The sequence below is a fragment of the Nanorana parkeri genome, unplaced genomic scaffold (assembly GCF_000935625.1).
Source record: "Nanorana parkeri isolate BGI_ZX_2015 unplaced genomic scaffold, ASM93562v1 scaffold529, whole genome shotgun sequence".
Lineage (NCBI taxonomy): Eukaryota > Metazoa > Chordata > Amphibia > Anura > Dicroglossidae > Nanorana > Nanorana parkeri.
Window position 1 is genome coordinate 696,980 of NW_017306797.1, and position 11,537 is coordinate 708,516.

At 43.2% G+C, this 11,537-nt stretch overlaps 1 protein-coding gene across 2 annotated transcripts in view; it reads left to right on the forward strand.

Moving 5' to 3' along the window:
- Window positions 1-227: 227 nt before the first annotated feature.
- Window positions 228-11,537, forward strand: part of GRB2 (growth factor receptor bound protein 2) — a 78,022-nt gene continuing 66,712 nt past the window's right edge. For both annotated transcript variants that reach the window (XM_018561552.1, XM_018561553.1), the window contains exon 1: window positions 228-317. The gene's annotated coding sequence lies outside the window, so the exon portion shown is untranslated. The remainder of the gene's footprint in view (window positions 318-11,537) is intronic.

Below are 11,537 nucleotides of genomic sequence, written 5' to 3' on the forward strand. Positions count from 1 at the left end.
CATCTAGACGAGGTTCTGGGAAGCATAAAGTATGCTTACACTCCCCCATTACACCTCCTGCTTTTAAATAACCTAAAAGCAGGAGAGCTTAGCTAGTGTGTGAACGTAGCCTGTAGCCTGTAGCTAGTGTCAATCCCTTGCCCACACATAACATGGCAGCTCAACAGCTTCACGTCACTCGCTGCTAGCGCGGTGACGCAATGCGCTACGCCCGCGGGATCTGACGTTCTCCCGGAAGTCTCGCGGGAGGATCTGCCCCGGGGCGGAGCGGAAGCGGCCAGAAAGAAGAGAAGGGAGAGACGGCTCCGCGGAGAACGGTGAGGCCGGTAGCGTGAGAATATTCTCGGAGTTTGTCTTAACGGATTGAGGATAGGAGAGAGCGGGGGAGCAGAATTTGGGGTGGTGGGAGGCTGCCGTGGCGCAGGCGGAAGTGCTGACTAGGAACGGCTGTAGACTGTCAGCCTGGGTCTGGAGAACATCTGTTGGGTGGAGTATAAGGGAGGGACGCATGGAGGGTGTCTGATGGGGGCAACTGCAGATGTTGAAATTAAAGACCGAAATAATGAGTGGGGGAAAGATGCTGGAAATGTCACTCCCTACTGTGATAATGATTTTTTTATGATGTTGCTCCAACACACAGATCACAATGATACTGTTCTCTGGCATTGTACCTCACCTAATGAAGAACAAATAGAGATACGTGTACTATCTACATGTGGGGGTGTTCCAATATGATCTACATGTGGGGGTGTTCCAATATGATCTACATGTGGGGGTGTTCCAATATGATCTACATGTGGGGGTGTTCCAATATGATCTACATGTGGGGGTGTTCCTATATGATGATATACATGTGGGGGTGTTCCTATATGATATACATGTGGGGTGTTCCTATATGATGATGTACATGTGGGGGTGTTCCTATATGATGATATACATCTGGGGGTGTTCCTATATGATGATATACATCTGGGGGTGTTCCTATATGATGATATACATGTGGGGGTGTTCCAATATGATTATATACATGTGGGGGTGTTCCATCCTCTTTAGAGAACATTTTTCTAATAGAAGATTTGGGGGAATGGGTTTTACCTCTGTTTTTATAGGTGGGGTATAGCTGAGTGTGTGCACTGAGCAGTGTGGGTCAGCGCCTGGGATCATCCACCATCAATCATGGGGGGGTTGGGTTGAAGTCACAAAAGATGCAGGGAATACAAAGGAAGGAATACAAGCAGCTAGTGTGAGTTAATGAGTAGTGAATGCTTTGGACCTGTGACTTGTTCAAGTGTGTGAACTGTTATATAAAGCAGAACTCCAGAAAAAATATCATGTCGAATTCTCCATAGCGGTAACTCTGAGATACATCTGATAATGGTCGTCCTAACATCTGATAATGGTCATCCTGTGTCTTCAGTGCTGCTGTGTAGTGTGAAAGCTTTACTGATGCCGGATATTACAGTCAGCCCTCTTCTGATGCTACGACTGATAGTTCTGCCTCTTATACAGTGCGGGGGAAGGTCTTGTATTCTTTTTCACAGAACACCAGGCATTCGGTGAATGGGCAAGGGGAGATCCTGTCATTTACCTGCCCATCCTGTCCATTCACAGGGTGTCTTGTATTCTGTGAAAGGTGTACAAAGTTTTTTTTTCTTTAAATAGAGGAAGAGGAGTGTAAATGACACGATTCCCTGCACTGTATGAGAGTCAGAGCTATCCGTTGCAGCACCTGAAGAGGAGCACTGACTTATTATCCGCCATTTGTAAAGCTGGAGCGTTTACACTGCACAGTAGCACTCGGGACACAGGGTTAGAGAGCTGTGAATATTACCTGGTGATCCTGCCAGTAATTCGCCTGTGCAGTGGCCTAGCTATTACAGGCTGGCAACGCCTGTGAATATTACCTGGTGATCCTGCCAGTAATTCGCCTGTGCAGTGGCCTAGCTATTACAGGCTGGCAACGCTAAGCCATTGCACAGTAGCGTCCTAGGAGTCGCTGTCCAGCACTGGCCAGATGTTCTGGCTACACCTTCCTCGCTCCCCTCTCTCATCTGATGGGGGATTTGGTAGGATTGCATGACCACATCCTGCAAAAGAGCTGTGCATCCACATCTGTGGGCATACAGGAAGCTTTAGATGTACGTGGCTTTTGTCACAAAAATGTTTTATAATTTAAAGACACAGAAATCTAGCGTGTATGTCAAATAGGATCTAGTGGTGATTGTTGTTTTTTTTTTTTTTTTTATGTTACTGTGAGGGATTTATTCAGAAGCAGTGCAAGATGGTATTTGTCAGGAAGATTTGATTCTGTTTTGGGGAAAATTTATGTTACTGTGAGGGATTTATTCAGAAGCAGTGCAAGATGGTATTTGTCAGGAAGATTTGGCAATTAAAAGCATTGGAAAGATAAGACTGACAATGGAAACCTGTCATTGGGAAACACCAAAACAGCTATTACTAAACCTGTTTTAATTGCTAGTTGCCTGTCCAGCGTGCCGATCTGATGGCATCAATAGTTTGAGAAGCTGACTTTACCGCATCTGCCTCCTTGTTTTGACTCCATGGTTTAGAAAGTATTTAAAGAGACCCAGGGGCAAGTTACAGGTGAAAGAACAGAAATATGTATTTTAAAAGAGAACTATGGGGTAAGTGTTGTCGCCAATAGATCTCTTTTGGTTCACGGGGGGACATATACTAACCTCCTCCCATGACCCAAAGCTCAGTATATAGCGGGCTATTGCCTGCGATATACCGAGAGTGCCGCAGCTGGGACGGATCCCGACCAATACTGTGGAGATCCACCCAACTGCATAATTGACAGCGGGCTCTGCCAATTTAGAGGCAGAGCCAGCTCTGCCCGCCACTCCCCTGTTCGTTCTTCCACTCAGTGCTGGAGGATCGGAGAGGGGGGAATCCCTGCGGGGAGCGGTGACTAACAGTCATCGCTCACTCCAGGGAGACGGTCGGGGAGTGAGCAGATCGGCTGCATGTTTTTGCTCACTTCCCGATTAATAGAGCCGACCTGTGACAGCTTCTTTGTCACAGGTCGGCTCCAACTAGGAGGATGAGTGGAAATCACTTACCTCATAGATCTCCTTTAAATGCTTATTTGCAGTGTTTTTTTTCCTTACCGTTAACATTTTTTTATTAATTTGCAATGTGCATCATAGCTCTATCCTTGTCTAATTGCTCTCTGTGCTGGCCCAGCTCTTCCACCGCTCACTTCGCTACCAAACCTCTGATGTAGTAGCCAGGGGGGCAGTTATGTAGAATAAAGTGTTACTTGAGAGAGGGGCAGCTGGGCTGCTGACATCACATCTAAGATGACAGTGTCCAGCAGCAGTCTGCAGGCTTTTAGAGGCCTACATTAAGGAGGATTTTTACAGATCAATAACATGCATACATATGTTAAAGTGACACTAAACTCAGGCGCAGGAGTTAAATCTTAAAGTACATTCAGGTACCTTATCTATGAACAATAATGTATCCTATTTGTGTATCACTCGGCTGTAGATCCTCAAATCATCTCTGAATTGGTGGTGACACTGTCCTTCCGTCTGGAGGGTGACTACTTTTGTCCCTGTGTGTTGTAAAGTAGCCACTACTCCATACTCGCTCCCGTGATGGACTACAATCTCAATACAAAATAATAAATGAAACGTGAGATTGTAGTCCATCACGGGAGGGAGCAGTGAGCTACAAAATAAGCGACATTTTTTTTATATTAAGATACAAGAATGCATTTTTATGATTTACCTGCTGAATGTAGTGTCCCTTTAAATGCACACATAATCTAATGGGAAGTCTTTTGCTGATATAGTCTGCGGTATGGGTCACTGAGTTAGTGGCTTAATTTAAGAACCACTAGCAACTGGTGAGCAATGACTACAAATAAATAACTCTCTGTGAGCAGTGGGTATTGATCAAGAAGCAGCAGAAGAGGTGCAAAAAGCATAGATCTGTGGAGCAGAGAGATGCATACACTGCATGTGCTCAGGTATCGCTTCCCATCCAGCAAGCCTCCAGGAGAACAGTGAGCTGTACAGTACTGGCATCACCAAGTCTTACTTCAAATCTTGTAATGGCGCTGCCTACTCTCACACTGCAGATCTACTGCTGTTAGGCTACAGATCAGGAGTGCCTAGGAACAGTCACATGTCAGGAAGTGCACTTCGATTTTTCAGGGTACTGCTTAGACAAAAATAAATGTTTCTCCATATTTACTTTTCAAGTATATGTCCACTTCAATCATTCTGCCTAAGGTGAAAGTGGATTTATCTTGAGCCTCCTTGGTAGTAAAAGATTTTTCATTTCCTTTATAATGTTCATCCACCACTGATGAAGGGAAAATATTGTCCCGATGAGCTAACGTAATACGTCAGACATTATGCTTCAAGTAAATGCATTGCTTGCTTGATCTGCTCTCTTGCCTACAGAAACCCTTTAACATTTTTGTGCTTAGAGCACACGCTAGTATACATTCTACTTAAAAAACAAAAATGGATTTCCTGTTTACAGTTTTGCCTATGGGAAACTTCATTTAATTTCAATAGATTTTTATTGAGGCCGGGAAACTTCATTTAATTGGAATGTACATTTATTGAGGAACCACAGAAAGGGGCAGATTTTGCACTGATGGTTTTGAGTGTGAGATTATTTGTGCTGGTTTCACACCTATGTTTTTGCCTGATGTGTTTTCCATTGCAATCGATAGAAATGCATTAAAAGCATGTGAATGCATGTTGCTGTGTGTTTTAATGTGTGTTACATTGCATCTCGACACATTTACATTGCTTTCAGTAGAAAATGCATTCGGCTTAAAGGCTAAGGTGTGAATCGGCATTTTAATCTTCATATATTTTTCCTTTCCTGGTTTCTCCTTTCTCCCACGTGGACATGCTAATAAACTCTTAAATAAACCCATTCTGTTTTCATTATATACTTTTTTACCCAGTTACATCACTGGGTCTCTATGCAAAGCAGGCAGATCATAGCCAAAATGCATCACAATGCTTTCCTATGGGATTTCTGGTGCTCAATTCACACCAGTGGGAAGTAGAATCCGACAGTGAATTGATATCTGAATAAGGATGGCATTCTGGGTAGAAAAGGTGAGAAATATGTTGGTAAAAAATAGTGCTGTTATGTCTGTAGAAGAGGTAATACATTGCTGCAAGTGTTACATTTATACATTGCTTGGCCCTATAATATAACACAGGGGTGGACAAATTCATATGGAGTTTTGGAGACAGCCTGTCCAATCCAGGAGCCAGCAGGATTTTTTAGGAGATTCTTCATTGGCAACAGCTAGAGAAAACATTAAAGGTTAGGCACCAGCTGCCTCCTGGGATTTGTTCAGCCCTGAAATAACAAATATGATAGGTCCGCTTTAAATATTTAATGGGGTTGGTGACAACAGTACGTGGACGTGTACTCAGTCTCAGCTAGGCTAAGAATCTGGATTAGTGTCAGAAGTTTGATTTAATTGACATAATATAGGGCATGATCCATTAGGAACAGGCCATCATTGCTGACCACCTTTTGAAAATGCTAGTTGCTTGGCTGTGATGCTAAACCAGTGGCTTCAGTGGAACAGGAGTTGTGGCTTTATCGGTTGCATACTTGTTTGGTGTCGACGGCTCCGAAAATGACAGCATTGTCAGGAGGTCAGCAATGGCAGCCTCAATGGTAACCAATTTGTGACAATTTCCCAAATATAGGGGAAACCTGATTGGTTGCCACAACTCTCCTTGTGTTGCCATTTTCATTTTTCTTCAGCTCCTTCTAAATGGCTTTGTACTGTCGGCACAGTAAGAAAATCCAACGCAGCTCAAACCGACTTTAGCTGAAGTCTACATACCTAACAATGAACTTCTATTATTCGATCACTTTTGGATTGTTATTCCTGTTTGGCTGAAATTAGTTGATTTTTCCTGGAATCTTGTGAGCTGATAACTTCTTGTGCTCTCTGCCTGTCCGTAAGGAGGGATCATGGCAATGAGGAGGAGGAGGGAGGAAATGAGGGGAAGTCTGTGTTCTTTGTAATCCATAAAAAATGTAGGCATGGCTGACACTTAGGGGGGATTTCCTGTGCTCTTTGTCTCCATCTAGTGGCAGCAACGATCTGCGTGCTGTGTGAACGCATTGTAAATCCACCCCATGTCATTAAAAATTCAGAGCTGTGTTGTCATGTCCGTAAGGAGGGTAGGAGCACACTATATTTATGGCACCTCAACAGTTCTTTGTTCTGTGATTGCAACATGTTTAAAGGGATAAAACACAGGGATTTTTTTAGTTTTGCCTTGACACAGGCTTTAAGGCCTATTCATAAAACCTGGAGAAAAGATCATGGGGAAATGGTGTTGATGTCTGTAGTCACTATATTCATACTTTCATGTTTCAGTCCTCCACTTCTGTTTCTGTTTTCTCCAAATTTTGTGAGCAGGCCATATATTGTATTCCATTTTAGATAAACTCAATCCAAAAACAATTTTTTGGCATACGCACCTAAACATAAATCCACACTCATGAAGTGTGTCCCATGTGTCCAGGCTGCAGCGTTATGTCCAACTCTGACTTCACCCCCATTCAATGTAGTCAGAACCAAGTACGTGGATCACAGTGTGTCACCCACACTGCAGTAAATGTCTTGCATTCTTTTAATTGATTGCGGATGAACGTCATGATCTCCCCTCCTCCAATCACAGAAAAAAAGAATGCTAGATGTTTACCGCATGGAGGAGCTGGAGTGTGGTCGACCCACTGTGATCGGAGTAGTCCAGCCAGGATTGGTTTTGGCTCATCGGAGCCGGAATTAAATCTATTGCAGCTTAGTCCTTAGATGTGACAACTGCATATTTTTATTTTTCAGGTTAGGAACTTTTTCAGCAAGTACAGACAATACCTGTTGATCCAGGAATGCAACGTTATTGTCACTACCTGTGCACTGCACTGAAGGCAAAAAAAAAATGTTATCAATCTTATGTAAACTACGTATTCCATTAACCACTATGTAATAAAAATGAACAAAGGCAGACATAGTAGTAGAGCTGCGGGTGACAACCATGATGGCTCTCTTTGTAGATACAGTGGAGGAGTAAACATAATCACCCAGGGACAGGAAGTATGTAATTCACAGGATTACCAGGTGACACTAAAGTGAAAAAAGCCTGAAAAGGTAATCTAATGCCGCCACCGTATCTAAGCTGCAATTTATTAAATTGTTTGGGGAAATGATAACCTTTTATTGGGTAGGGCTTGTTGTCTTCCCAACCATTCTCCATTGTGAGTGTTAAGATATGTAAACTATGCAGTTGTGTCGTTGTTAAAGGTGCATGTATCTGGCGAACAATATATTCAGGGCCACATTATTTGATGACATGTTATTAACAATCCTTGTAGTTAGTACAGAAATAATACTCAGCTGTCAGCCAGATATGGCTGACATATTTTAGAGATACTTGACACTCTGATGCAAGTCTTCTTCAGCGTTTATGGTAACCTCATAGTGTAGCTCCTTAAAGCTGACCTTTCCCATCTTTCCCTAAAAAATCACCTCAGCATGCAGATATGAAATTATCTTACATTCATTAGTTGAACATATTTTGCTTTTACTTACAATTACTGTGTTTCCACTTGCTGGTCCTCTTAAGCATTAGTGATGGAATCTGGGCCTCAGAGATGCATCCTGGAAAAGCTACATTAGCAGAGCATTGCTGGAAAGTCTCATCTGTAAACTGCAGAATCTCCCGAGATCTCATGGAAAGGCATTTTTTCCCCTTGAGAGATGTGCATGGTCACATGGCCAGAGTCCCAGGAAGTAAAGGAAGATATATTAATCTGCCCTTAGTGAAAATGGCCACCGTGTGACGGTATGTAAAGAATACGAAGGGTGCAGTTATCTGTTTGTAGATTGTCATTACTAAACCATTCTGAAGGTGCCTTTGTCTTCATTTTTAAAGGGCTATTAAACCATCCATTTTTTTGGCATATATCTACTGCTAGCAAGCAGTAGATATATGCAAAAAGTTTAAAAAACTAAAACAAAACGCTTTGAAAAGGGTTAATACTTACCTGTGTCTTCCCCGCGCGCTCCTGTCCGAAAATGTGAAACTTCTCAGGCGGCCGCAAAGCATCTTGTGGCGGGCGCATGCAGAGTTCACATTTTCGCCCGGGACGCGAGCAGAGAGAAAAGGTAAGTCTATGGACGCGTGCACCCGCATGCAGACACCGTGGGACCAGAAGTGCCAGCAAGGACAGAGGAGTCAGCGCTGGATCGGAGACTCGCAGCAGCGCTGGAGGGACAGATGAAAAGGACAGGAAAGAAGAAGATCGGATTAAGAAACATCATTTAAGGTAAGTGCTTTAATTAACATTAGGGGGAGGGAAAAAGATTTTTGACTTTAATGTCACTTTAAGATAAGGGTGAAGTTCCTCTTTAATCATCTACATGCAGTGCAGACGAGTGGTTAGGAAGTTCTGTATTTTTTGAAGTTATTTTTTATTGTCTGGTATAGAGGCGGCACGAATCCTAATTTGTCATAATGACGTGAGTAACCTGTGATATATAAAAGAGACATTGGTTGGCCAGCCTTAAAGGAGAACTATGAGGTGAGTGCTTTTCACTCACCTCATAGTTCTAGCCGACCTGTGACAATGAGACTGTCACAGGTCGGCTCAGTAGATCGGGAAGTGAGTGAACACATAGCGGCGTTCGCTTACTTCTCGATCTTGTCACGGCTCTCTGCCGTGACAGGGGAGGCGCTGGGTTCCCCCCTCCCCGCTCCGGTCCTCCAGCGCTGACTGGCGGAATGGACAGGGGGAGAGGGCAGGTACAGCTGGCTCTGCCTCTAGATAAGCAGAGCCAGCTGTCACTCACGCAGCTGGGCGGATCCAGACATAATTGTGCAAATCCGCTTCAGCGTCTCAGTATACCGCAAGCTATTGCTCGCGGTATACTGAGCTTAGGGTGATGGGAGGACGCTAGTTTGTGTCCTCCCGTTACCCTAAGGAGAACTATGGGGAAAATCCCTAACCCCATAGTTCTCCTTTAATAAGGGAAGCCAGCTGTTGTCTAATATATACATGAATTTTACAGTGAAATATGTCTTCTACCTTTTTTCTATTCGTAATGGTTGCAGATGATATGAAATGTCCAACGTCTGGCTGTGCTCATATAACTGGCAGGGTGCCTGATCTCATAGTATGTAATCTGAAACTGATTGCATTGCCTGAGTAATAATTGATCAATATGACTTTTGTACATGTGGCTTTATACTTAGTCTGTAAATCATGGAGCATTTTTATTGAACCTGGATGATAAAGGGACATTTCTGTGTGTTATCTTTAGGCACCAGATTCACCATTTCTTTATTTTAATCTGTTTCAGGAACATAAGAGAGAAGCTTATTGGTTTTTATCAGCATTGTAGATAGTTGTGTGAACACTTTCAGTGCTTGCAGCCACTAGGGGTGTCTTTTTTTTTACATGATTCACACAACTTTCACCCAAGATTAACTCATTTTTCTAAATCCGTTCAAAAAAAGTGTGGATCTTGAGTGAAAACAGTTATAAATAAACCCCTTGGCGTCATGTACATGTGTTTTTGTTTCTTTTTTTACAAAACTTCCAGGCTGCATTAGAGCAGTAAAATAGCTGCTTAATAGACAGCGTGTGGGAGAAGTGTACTGTGAGACAACATTATAATCCATGCTTGGATGTTCTTTCATAAAAAAAATATTTTTTCCGCTTTTGAAAAACAGTAACTGAAATTTGATTCTGGTTTTTTTGTATAATCAAAATTTGCTGTATTTTCAGCACAGAGAAAATAGAAAAATAACATTGTCACAGTGGTTTTGATTAGTTTTTTTATAGGGATGCACCGATTAGCGGTATTTCGGTATCGAGTACGAGTACTGATATTTTTTTTTCCGGTACTCGCCGATACCGAGTACCGGAAGTCCCATCCAGGAAGCCAGGTGGCGTGTAATGACTCGCCACTCTGATTAGCCGAGAAGCCGGGCAGCGTGTAAAGACTCGCCACTCGGCTTCCTGATTAGCAGGGAAGCCGTTCCCATGCTTTTTGTCACTAGGTGACGAGAAAGCATGGAGCCGGCTTTCTGGCCAATCAGAAGTCGGGAGCTGTGTAATGTCGCAGCACCCAGCTTCCTGATTGGCAGGGAAGCCGGCTCCATGCTCCCTCGTCATGAGGCGGCTCCAGCTTCCGACCAATCAGGAAGCCGAGCAGCGCGTCAAATCAGGAAGCCGGTGCTCTTTCATCACAAGTGACGGCCAATGACACGCTGCCCGGTTTCCTGATACCGGAAGTATCGGGCTAGGCATCGGAGCATTTGGGCGAGTACGAGCCCAAATACACGGCATTGGCACCGATACTGATACTAGTATTGGCGCATCCCTAGTTATTTAGATAATTGTTTTTCTTTTTAAAAAAAGAATCCATCTAGAGCAGGAGTGGCCAACTCCAGCCCTTCAGCTGTGCTTCTACTACAAATCCCAACATGCCTCTGCCTTTGGGAGTCATGCCTGTAACTGTCAGTCTTGCAGTGCCTCATGGGACTTGTAGTTCCACACCAGCTGGAGGGCCAGAGTTGCCCACCCATGAGTGTTTTCAATAATTTGTTAGATATTTGTGCTGATTAAAGATTATCTTTGTAAAAAATTTTTTCGTTTTGGATAAACTGATGACTTTTATCACTGTCACCATCTCTGTTTGTCCTTGGGGACATTGTCACTAGGACTGGAGGGGATGAGAAATTCAAAGTTTTGAGTTGTCACTGAACAAGCAATGACAGAGAAATCTACCAGTGGGGACACTTATGTTGGTGAAAGCTGTCTTAGAAATGATTTACCTTGCTTTGGAAAGATATATCCTCTAGTTTCCTGTCTTCTCTGCAGGACAGGATGTGAAGGGAAGTCTCTTTAATGGCACACAGATGGGGTAGAAAAAAGTGTCCATGGTTTTGACCCTTTTCTACTGTATCTGCCACTAAAAACACATATAGTTTTGCCTTAACCCCTTCATGACTGAGGCCCTTTTTTCAATTTTTGCACCCATGTTATATTCCACATTTTAGGCCTGAAAATGACGTAAAACCCCCCAACATTATATATTTTCTGAATGCCAAGACCCTATAGAATAAAATGGTGGTAGTTGAAAATTTTTATGTTCCGCAATATTAGCGCAACTCCTTATTAAACCCCAAAATTTAGTGACAAATTTAATTAAATGCCCCAAAACACAACAAATTACCCATTTTTTTAATGAAATATAAAAGATGAGGTTACAACGAGTAAAACGATACCCAACATGCCCAGTTTACAGATTGCGTGCGACCGTGAAACGGCGAAAAACTGCAGTACCCCAAAAAGTCAATAAAAGACACTTTAAAAGCCCCCACAGGTCATCAATTTAGAGATACCCAAAAATACTGGCCCTAGGATTATTGCTCTCACTCCGGCGTGCGCGGCGATACCCAACATGGGTAGCGCGTTCGTCGTTTTCATGCGTAGGCGCACCC